The sequence below is a fragment of the Schistosoma mansoni genome (assembly GCF_000237925.1).
Source record: "Schistosoma mansoni, WGS project CABG00000000 data, supercontig 0144, strain Puerto Rico, whole genome shotgun sequence".
In the NCBI taxonomy this organism is placed as follows: Eukaryota; Metazoa; Platyhelminthes; class Trematoda; order Strigeidida; family Schistosomatidae; genus Schistosoma; species Schistosoma mansoni.
The window spans coordinates 647,007-657,919 of record NW_017386043.1 but is presented as its reverse complement, the minus strand read 5'-3'; the positions used below and the strand labels follow the sequence as shown (position 1 = coordinate 657,919).

General features: G+C 31.3%; 1 non-coding gene across 1 annotated transcript; it reads right to left on the bottom strand.

Moving 5' to 3' along the window:
• Window positions 1-5,562: 5,562 nt before the first annotated feature.
• On the bottom strand, window positions 5,563-5,629 carry Smp_tRNA_01692_Gln_CTG.1.1. The gene has a single exon. It is a non-coding gene (tRNA).
• Between the last annotated feature and the right edge of the window lie 5,284 nt (window positions 5,630-10,913).

Below are 10,913 nucleotides of genomic sequence, written 5' to 3'. Positions count from 1 at the left end.
AGTAGTATGTAACACCAATCAAAAGTGTAATGTATGATAGCAGAAGATTGAGAACATCGAATTGAATACAACAGAAATGTAAGCAAAAAGTAATTATAATAACAACATGGATGAAGGAACGATGAAATTTGTAAGAGACAGTTGATGGAAGATATGCGAAGGATTTATTTACATGCTTGTGAATTAAGGCTATATCGAGGCAATACACACAGTATGCACATATGCCAATTAGAGACTGACCGGTTGCAGTCCTAACACATCGATGGAAAGATTCAAACAAACAATACTAAATGGATTTATTTACTGTATAGTTTTTATATTTTATGAAGATATTCGTTCACCGAAGCTTCGTTCACTACACTATGTTACCAAATAGAAATAAGCATTCACACTCATCGATGTTTCCTACAAACCAATAATTATATCAAAGATAAAAACTATGCTTTCAAAACGTTTACTTCGAATCTACGAACCACGTTTCACTATATTTGGGATTCGTCAGATTGAAGAACCTCTATCTATATCTATCTACTTACCTACCTACCTACCTACCTACCTACCTACCTACCTATCTATCTATCTATCTATATATATATATATCAATGTGTATAATTAAAATATTTATATAATTATGATTTTGAAAGAGTGGGAAATAAATAAATAATTATTTACAATGATAGTTTAACAACAAAACAACTTAAACCTATTTGACAATAAATATATGCCATTGTTTTTATATTACTAAATTTAGAAAATAATCCTATATATGTGAAGTGATTTAATTCAGAGCCATGAATTTCATTCAATCATGTGATTTAGAAAAAAATATTTTTTTTGATTTTAAAAATAAGAAATAAGCAACTATGAAACTGAATCGAAAAAAATTTTTATGAACGGTATTAAATGATCAAATTACTGTACTAATTTTTATAATCGGAAGGGGGTTTTGTGGAGACTTTAATAATTTATTAGTTAAACTCGTGAGTCAATTGAAGCTAGACCACGCGTGCGGCATCGTGGGTGCGCACCAATGAGGAATCCCATACTAGGACGAAACAGTCATTCAGTGCTTCCAGGTTTTCCATAATGGTCCAGCTTTAATTAATTCATGAATTCTATTATTAATTTTTATAAATTATTCACTATCAAAACATATAAACCAAATGAGTTATCGACACTAATAAATGAGAAACTTATAGTACAGCTAAACTATATCATCATATAATTTGTTGAAAATTCAGGTCATTGCAAATTTTGATTCACGTTATTCGACATTTAGCGTTTTATAATTGTTCTCGTCGTAGCTAGTTTGAAAAATATTGTAGAAAAGAGGGCTGAGAATTGGAAAACTGGGTAATATTTACAAACAAAGACAAAACAGATATCTAATGCTTTTTGATCTCTAGTGATTCTGTGTCCCACATTATTCGAGGACAATAACTAACCATAGTTCCCATAAATGTTCAGTAAATCACTTAGAATAAAGTATAGGCACCACATAACATGTACACATCGAGAGAGTAAGTATAAATAAAGTGTTTCACTAAATGTAGTGAATAAAAATTGAATCATGCTTCATATTCATTAAAAGTAAAGACATGTTTATTTGATCAACTTTGGATTTATAAACATAAAAAGACTACAATAAAATGCTGGAGACCGAAATATATGGTACGTTTGTTACATTTGTTAGGACCGCCCAGTGCTTCCAGGTTTTCCATAATGGACTAGCTTCAAATGACTCATGAATTCAACGATTAAACAAGTAGTTTATTGAAATTCAGAAATCCGAGTATTGTAAAATATACTGACTTGCCGTTTTCATTAATTGTATGTTACTTTATTGATAAAATATTATGACAAATACATACGTTTCACCTCATATGTCTGAAATTATATTACAGTAAGCCATAATTATATCCAGTTTCTTTTTGAGCAGGTTTTACCCATCAATGTCTTTTACTAACGGATACTACGTTTCGTAATCATAAATTGAAACAAAGAGAATTCTGTACAGAACATATTATTTTTAATAAACAGGATTTTATTAAGCTCACTTTGTAGTTAGAGAAAGTTATTAAACTTAATGTTATGAGTAAATAGGGCTTGGCCGTTAATGAAGATATGAAATTTGGTAAATTTTAGTGTTTACGACTATTCGAATTTTTTTTATTTACCTTTAATCTATGACACTTGTGGATGATCGGTAGTTAGCTGAGGTGTAGGCATCCTTATTAAGTTTCAAGAACCTCATAATAAATTTATCTGTATTTACCTGTTATCCTAGATATTCAATATAATACTTAAAATAACAACAGTTCGAATCTATTGACGTCCCTAGTTTATACAGGACTACTTACTTACGCCTGTCACTCCTCGTCGAGGAGCATAGGGCCGCACTCTCCAGGTTTTATTCATTCTTTTCATATCAGCTTCTACTTCTCGGCGTAATGTGTTCTTTGGCCTTCCTCTTTACCGCTTCCCTTCTGAGCTTCCTCGTGATGCAGTTTGGTGATTTTCGTAAAGTATGTCATATCCACTTCCAACCACAATAGGCTGTTACTGATAGTATACAGCCAGTGAATGTTGAGTATTTTGCATAGACAACTGTTTATAAATACTTGTACATTCACAATACTTGTACATACACAATGGATGTAGTAGTTCTCCACGTCTCAGCTCTGTACAGTAGGACTGTATTGACGTTCGTATTGAAGATTTTGACTTTGAAGTTAGTTGACAGTTGTTTTGACTTTCATATGTTCTTCAATTGTAGAAATGCTGCACTTGCTTTGCCAATCATAACCTTTGCATCTGCGTCGGATCCTCCTTGCCCATCAATGATGCTTCCCAGGTACGTGAAATATTCCGCTTGTAGCTTTTTTAGAATTACTGCCGGTCTCAAGCCCGGGTAAAGGAGGGGGGTTGGGCATGAGGTTAGCGACCCCATGCTGTAGAAAACTAACTTGCTAAAAAAACGCTAGCCATAAAAAACAATTCAAACCATTTATGTACGATTACAATGCTACAACTAAGATGGAACGGTTTCTTGCATAGAAGATAGAAAGCCTAATATTCATTAATAAATATCCATCAATCCAAGACCCAATTATCTTTATATTCTCTTATTTACTATCTTTGATAAATATGTTTGAACATAGATCAAAATGAATAAATAGTATGAACTATAACATAACAATAATTAATTATAGCTTTTATGATGAGCATATAATGTCATAATCCCAATATAAATATGTAAACTAGAATAATTTCATAAATACTACTACTATTGCTATTTTTAATTGGTTCTTATCATCATTTTCTGAATGGTACAGTATTTTTAACTTCAGATTTTCATCTTCTCGAAGTGTAGACCAAGTATGACCAAATATTCCCCTTTTTTATTGTATACAATAAGTTAATGCTTTCAATCCATCTATTATTATCATCTTATACATTTTGTCTATTATTGATTTTATTTTTATAAATGCCATCAGAAAAATGTTTCATTTACAATCCTATTGTGTCATATGTTTTTGACAAGTTTATATTTATCTAACCTAATAATTACTTACCAATTCATCCGATAACTATTACATTTGCTACTTTTTTGTTACCATTTTTATACATATCATCATGAATAGAAATATAATACTGATCCGGCATCCAACACTGTTAATGTCTAACTTCAACCGTTGGATGCCGGCTCAGTGGTTTAGTGTTTAAGCGCTCGCGCGTGAAACCGACAAGTCATGGGTTCGAATCTCGCGAGGCGGGATCGTGGATCCGCACTGCTGAGGAGTTCCACAATAGAACGAAACGGCCGTCCAGTGCTTTCAGGTTTTCCATGGTGGTCTAACTTCAATTGATTCATGGTCTCAACTATTAAACTTACTATAATATCCACAGAACCCCTTCAGGAATAAAATACATAACAATTTGTAAATCAAAATATATAAGCGAAGTAATAAAAATATACTGTCAACAATTTTAGAGTTATTGAATGGCTCTTTTGAATAAAAAAAATAGATAATTAGTACAACGTTAACATATATGTCAGAGTAAATCTAGAAATTTTAATTTACTCAATAAGTCTGTTATGAATTTAAAAAAAGGCCGTCTCTTATTTGTTGTGTTTTTATGCCCAGCATTTTATCACGTGATTTATCCATCAATCAATACGCCAAAAACAATGACATTCGACCGATATGAGCAGTCTAGCGTTCTTATTGGTACTTTATCCGCCTAATCCTTCCGGTTGAGTCCAGAACACCAAGTTCAGCTTCTGTTATACGAAACATTTATTTCAAACATACCTGGTTTATAAACCAGGCAAACAGACTGCATCACACCATAAAATAGAAAATAATATTTGTACAAGATCAAGCCATAATGTTGCTATGAACGTGGGAGACGGTAATTAATAAAATGCACATAATTTGGGAAGAGTAAATCGTATAATAATAATTTATAGGTCAAAATGAAGCTTATGATAAGAGAAATATAGATATATATAATCTAGTTACTGAGCAGTTATACAAAAAGAATATATATATATATATATATTTAATATTAGTCCATTAATAGATCTCAGGAGTTACCCGTAATTTAATTTTTACTAAGATAATAACAAAATCAACAGTCAGTATGAAATGAAATAACTTGTATTTAGTGTTATCCGTAATTGTCAATGAAAAAGAATTATCTTTCTTCAGTTAAGGGCATGAATAATGTAAAGTGTTCTCGATGTATGTATAGGTAATAATCAATATTTAATAATTGTTGATTACTATTGATCAAGTTCATATATGGTTCAATGTCCAATTTAGTGGATGTTAATATTTACTATAAAACTATACATATGACTTTAGTTGTGTAGTTTTTCAAATGAATTAAGTAAGAATATTCTAATTATTTTGGATAAAACACGCGAAACAAACGAATTAATTCGAAGAACATGTAAGCGCATAATATTCAAAAAAATGCATTAACTTTTCTTGAATAATAAATTGAAATGGTGATTGAGTTCTAAACCATTGAATGTAATTCATTTGAAACTTTTGAATTTATATTTATAATTCAATCATCATCACCGATTTATGATGAAACCTGGGTGAAGAACTGCTTACCAACCGTCTTCAAGTATCGAATGGTGTATGCTACAATGAAAAACACTTTATCTCTAAAACATGTGTGTTGTAAACTTAGAAGGTTGAATCCAGTCATTACCAGGATTAAATTAATAATTCATTAACTACTTATGAGTAACAGAACTATGTTCAAATATGTTTGATACATGTTATAAATAATACAGAACAATATGGAGCTACCTATTTATAAATTCACTTAGTATTACTTGTTTGAATCTTCCCATTGACGTTAAGGAATGCAGCTGGTCAGTGTCTAATTGGCATATGTGCATACTGTACGTATTGCCTCGATATAGCCTTATTTCACAAGCATTGTATGCAAAGATGGATAGTGGCTAGCAGTGGAATCCAGGACGCGCGTCACTTCGTCCTATTCGGGACTCGTCAGCTGGATGTACCTCAGAGTTGTTGTTCACTCTGGGACTCGAACCCACTACCTTTCACTTCAGACGCCATCGCTTTATCCACTCAGCTACTGAGTCCTGCCTACCTATTCATGTTTTAAAAAGTTAATTAATACAGAAAATAGAACAGGAAAGAATAAAAGAATGACTTAACACTTGACGGCCCAAACTTTTTATAAAATGAACATCACAGTTATCTTTCATAAGATTGAGTTTATTTGGAATACGCGTAATCATTGAGTTTCTTATCCAGTATTATATGAAGATGAACACTAGTTTCAAACACACATTTTCATTAATTGAACAAACATTTACTCTCCTAAAAAATGAATTGGGGTTTCATATTTAATGTCACAGTATGTAGCTTTCTGATATCTTGTCAAGAACTTTAATTTGGACGCTTATTTTTTTGAATAGATTTAGCTTGAAGATTTACATAAATTGTCCATATTTGAAATACCAAGAGAAAAAAAACCAATTTCAACAGGCCATTATAAGAAGAAAAATCTATTTTTATAAATCACTCTTTATATTGTCATCTATTGAATAATAGTAGGATTTGTTTTTTTATTATTACGTCATAACATTATAATGAATAACTTCGAAAATTCAATAAATTTAAATAATTTTGTTGCGTGACCGGAAATAAAATCATTTTTTGTTTTACTTATGTCAGTATAATAATGACAGTAGATTGTAAGAGAAAATCGAGGATTTCATTATTTTGTTTTATGGCATTAACCTTCAAGATATTTTATTAGATTGTAAATTGATTTTTTTTTGTTTAATTAAACTTTTAGTATTATAGTATATTTGACAAATTGTTAAAATCAGTTGTTAACTTATCATTTACAGTACTCAATGGGGATGGTTTAGGTTAGAATACAATTTATGATATATATTTTTGGGTATTCTGTATGTTTCAATCCTTATAAATGACAAAATATGTTAGCATGAATTTATTAAATGAGTCTCGCGAGGCGAGATCGTGGATGCGCACTGCTGAGGAGTCCCATAATAGGACGAAACGGCCATCCAGTGCTTCCAGGCTTTTCTGGTGGTCTAGCTTCGATTGACTTATGATTTCAACTATGAAAATACTGAAATCTCCACAAAACCCCCTTCAAATAAGAATTGGTTGTATCTTAGGTATTTATGCGATTTTCGACTTACCATTTTAGATCAAAATTATTAAACCTAATTTTACTTTACATGATAACAAACATATAACAGGCTTTCTCTCATGTCTTGTAATATACCTCTATTATTCTATTCCCTTAACTGAGGATTGTTCACTATATAAACACCATAAACACATATCAGTACGTATTAGTGGATGTATGAAGTCGATGAATGTTACTTCATACACACATGATTACAGCCTTTATAACTCTACAGAAAAATTTATTGCACTTTTTATTTAAAATGGATAAATTTCTCATGTTTATTTACTGTTATATCGATTGAGTGAGTGCCCAGTTTAATATATGAACGCGATAAGACAACCAATTGGAGAGCAGTGTTTTATCGATCGGATCAATAATACACAAAAGCCGTATGAACAGTCTTGAGCACTTATAAGTCCTGCTTTCTGCCTAGCCCAGCCAGTTGAGTCTGGAACACTAATAACAGCCTCTGCAATATGAATCATTATTCTCAAACATACTGGGTCTGTATTCCACTTAAACTGACCACATAGTACCATAAAATAGAAAATAACAAATGTACAAGATTTGACCAAATGTGGCTGTGAATAGGAGGAATAGTAATTAATGGACTAGGGATAACTCAAGAATGGTAAGTCGTATAATAATGGTCTATAGGTCGAAATAAAGCTTATAATAACAGGGACACGCGTATGAATAGTTTAGTTACTTAACAATTATACAATAGGAAATATACATATCATATTGGTCCATAAATAGTTCTCAAAGTTACCATTCATAAATCTCCGCGGGATATTTAGGAACCTAAAAAGAAACTAAATCATAAGATGCTAAAGTGGTTGTGTTAAAGGAAACCGGATAAAATTGTATTTTAGTTTGAGAAAATTCAAAATGTTCTAAATTTCAATTATAACTTGACTGAAATAAAACTATGTGACAACTTATTTCTGATATTGTATCGGAAAAATACGTTAAATGAATAGTTGAATTTATGAGTCAATTAAAGCTAGACCACCATGGAAAACCTGGAAACATTGGACGGCCGTTTCATTCTAGTATGAGACTCCTCAGCAGTGTGTACCAACGATCTTACTCTCGGGATCAAACATTTATATATATAGGTGTTCATGTGAATTATTTCGCGACACAAAGTTTTACTTTCAAGGTAAATTTGATAACAACTACAGGTCGTTTGGTAAAAAATTTAAAACCAAAATACATAAGATATACGCTTTTTTCTAATGTAAAGTATTTCAGCTATGTAATTGAATATCGTTGCTCGATTAGGCCTAGCATCTGAATATGTAATGGTAAGCACGATACTTAAAAACCGTTTGTCGGGAATTTAATGGATCACATCTCAAGTCGAATTACAATATGGGACACTTTTTATCTAGTTATATTTGCAAAAAAATGTCTCACTTCAGCATGAATGATTCAAGAAATGATAGCTTTATATTAAATCTCCGAAATCTTATTCTGGATGTTAGTTGCGAATAGGCATAAGACTGTTAATTTATTACGGTGATTGTAAAAATATGCAATAAAAAAACTTGTTTTACAATCTCCCCGTCCTAGAACAGTATATACCTTAGTTTTCAGAAATATAGGCACTAGATCCCAGTCTTGGCAGTCTCATTTCAGCCCTGGTATGCGGGTAAATCAAATCAACAAGTCTTAAATAAGAAAAAGCGCAAGACTTGGATTCCATTGTTAGTCGCAATCCAAATATACCAAATTTGTTCTACGCTCATTTCTTCAATGTTCTAAATTGCTAATAAATTTATTTATCCTTGGATGTGAGCATTAAGTGATTTCTCAGACTTCACAACAACATTAACTTGAAACCAGACAGTTTTTTCACACAATGTTCTAATTAGCTATCAAATAAGAGTGTTCAATGCTTCCAATTTCCTAATTAACATTGGACGTAGTAAGGAAGCAGTACTTTGAGAAATATTCGTAGGCGAATGTATCAGTATACGGAATTTACTTTTAAAAATGTGTTAAAATGTGAAACTTAAACACTATTTGCTGGAGATTTCATCATTTCCTTGAAAAAGCTTGAACTAGATTGTCAGGCGAAACGTTGGATTTACTTCAAATGTTCTTCCTATTTACCATTTTTCAGTTTGTTTTCAAATAAACTGAAACACTTTATTTGGTATCTCACACAATTTACGATTCGTTTCAAAGTCTTGCATTTTATCTGTCATTAGTTTCGATCTCAAAATAGCTGTTCAGTTTACATAAAATAATACTTTGGAGCCATGCTATTTGACAAACAATGAAAAGGGGGACTAGTCACTGGATAGCCAAGAATTACGATTTATCCAACTAATTTTATTTAATGGATACATGTAATTTGATCACGAAACAGCAATTATTTTTAAATCAACTGGTTAGAGTTTTTTTTAGCAAGGTTGTTTTCTAAGGGATAGGGATGCTGACTCCAAGCCCAACCTTCCTCCTTTACCCAGGCTTGTGATCGATAGTAGCCCTAGAAGAGTTACAGGCGAAGTTTTTAAATCAACTGAGATGATTAAAGTTATATTACATTTATTATAATATTAATGGATGTCTTTATTACTGTTGACTGAATATATATATTCATAAATTTCATGAAAATATACATACAGTCGTATCCCTCAAACATATTCTCATAATGTGAGGAGATATTAAAGCAGAGAATAATTCTCTAGTTATGTTTATTTTGGATCATGTCCGTATAAAAAACGGACTAAAATTAATACAATAATGATTATAATTTAACAGACAAATAATTTTTATGTCATTTTTTTGTCTATTTTTCATCTTTAAAAAGTAGGCGGTCTGCAAAGAATATATAGCAGCTCACGTACAATTGAGTTTGTTCACATTTAATTTGGTTAAATCCTTTTATTAACTTATTTAACGGACAGAGTCTTTCGTAAAATAACAACCTATTTATACTACTTTACCTTTATTATTGTTGCACTTGTATGAATATGTATGCTTAAGCATTGCTTACTGCCTACTCATATATTCATTCTGCTAGCCTTACTACTAGTCGCTTAATTGATTCGATGATTCATTCATTTCACTATGTATATATACGTACATTTTAATCCTGTTTGCTGACTCTCGCACTCGTTCATTGACTCGGTCACTCGCTCGCTATTTGGACTTGCACGCTCACTCACTTGATTTTTGGCATTACTCTTTCATGCTTGCTTAACGTGCCTGTAATTTTGGCAATCTGTGAGTGGTGCGATAATTAACGTAATCAACACTTCAAATTCGCCTTCTGATTTATACACCATTGGTGCGTTATCTAGTAACGGTTATCAGGACGAACAATATACGAAGTTTAAGGATAATATCATCTATAAGTTGATTATCCTCTCAATCACTTTAATCGCTTGAATAATAAATCATTTTTTAATCATTTTAATTAGCTTTTATTACTGGTGAAAAAAGATTATATTGAGAAGATGATGTGTTAAAGTCAAATAAAGCTATTGAAATATCAGTAAATAAACTATAACCGTTTTCAAATGCAATGATCAGTTTTATATAAATTAAGTATTGTTAATTTGCTGAGTTATATTTTCAACCATTCAGCACTGAATAGGGGTGTATTTATATTGAAAATTAATGACGAACTAGATCCAATGGACCTACTTTTTCTCAACTCTAAGATGAACCAAATTTTCGCAAACAGAATACTTCCAATAGATAAAATTATGTAAACACTAAAGACTCCAACGTAAAATTTATTGAAAAAAATTCTAAAAGATACTGAAGTGATTTAATTAAAACCTTTGACAAGTCCACTGGTTCTCCAACATTATTCTGGGGAAAATTAAAAGGCTATCTGTTAGTCTGACGATGACGATTGTACTCTTTAATGTCATCGGTTTTCATTCCAGTACAACTGCTCAATAATTACAAATAACTTTACAAATGTAGAAAAAACCCAATTGTTCAACATTTTGAGGTTCACAAGTATGTGTAGATAGGCATAACAAACCTATTTTGTAAATAGTTTTTGATATTATTTGCATTTATTTAGTCAATTTTCACAGTCTGTACACTTATCACAAAACGTTTGTACATTCGGTTCAAGTGTATGACCTTGAACACACTCTCTTCTGTTTTTGAATCCCTCATAGCATGACACACAGTTAACCACTCGTAAATACACTGTTACA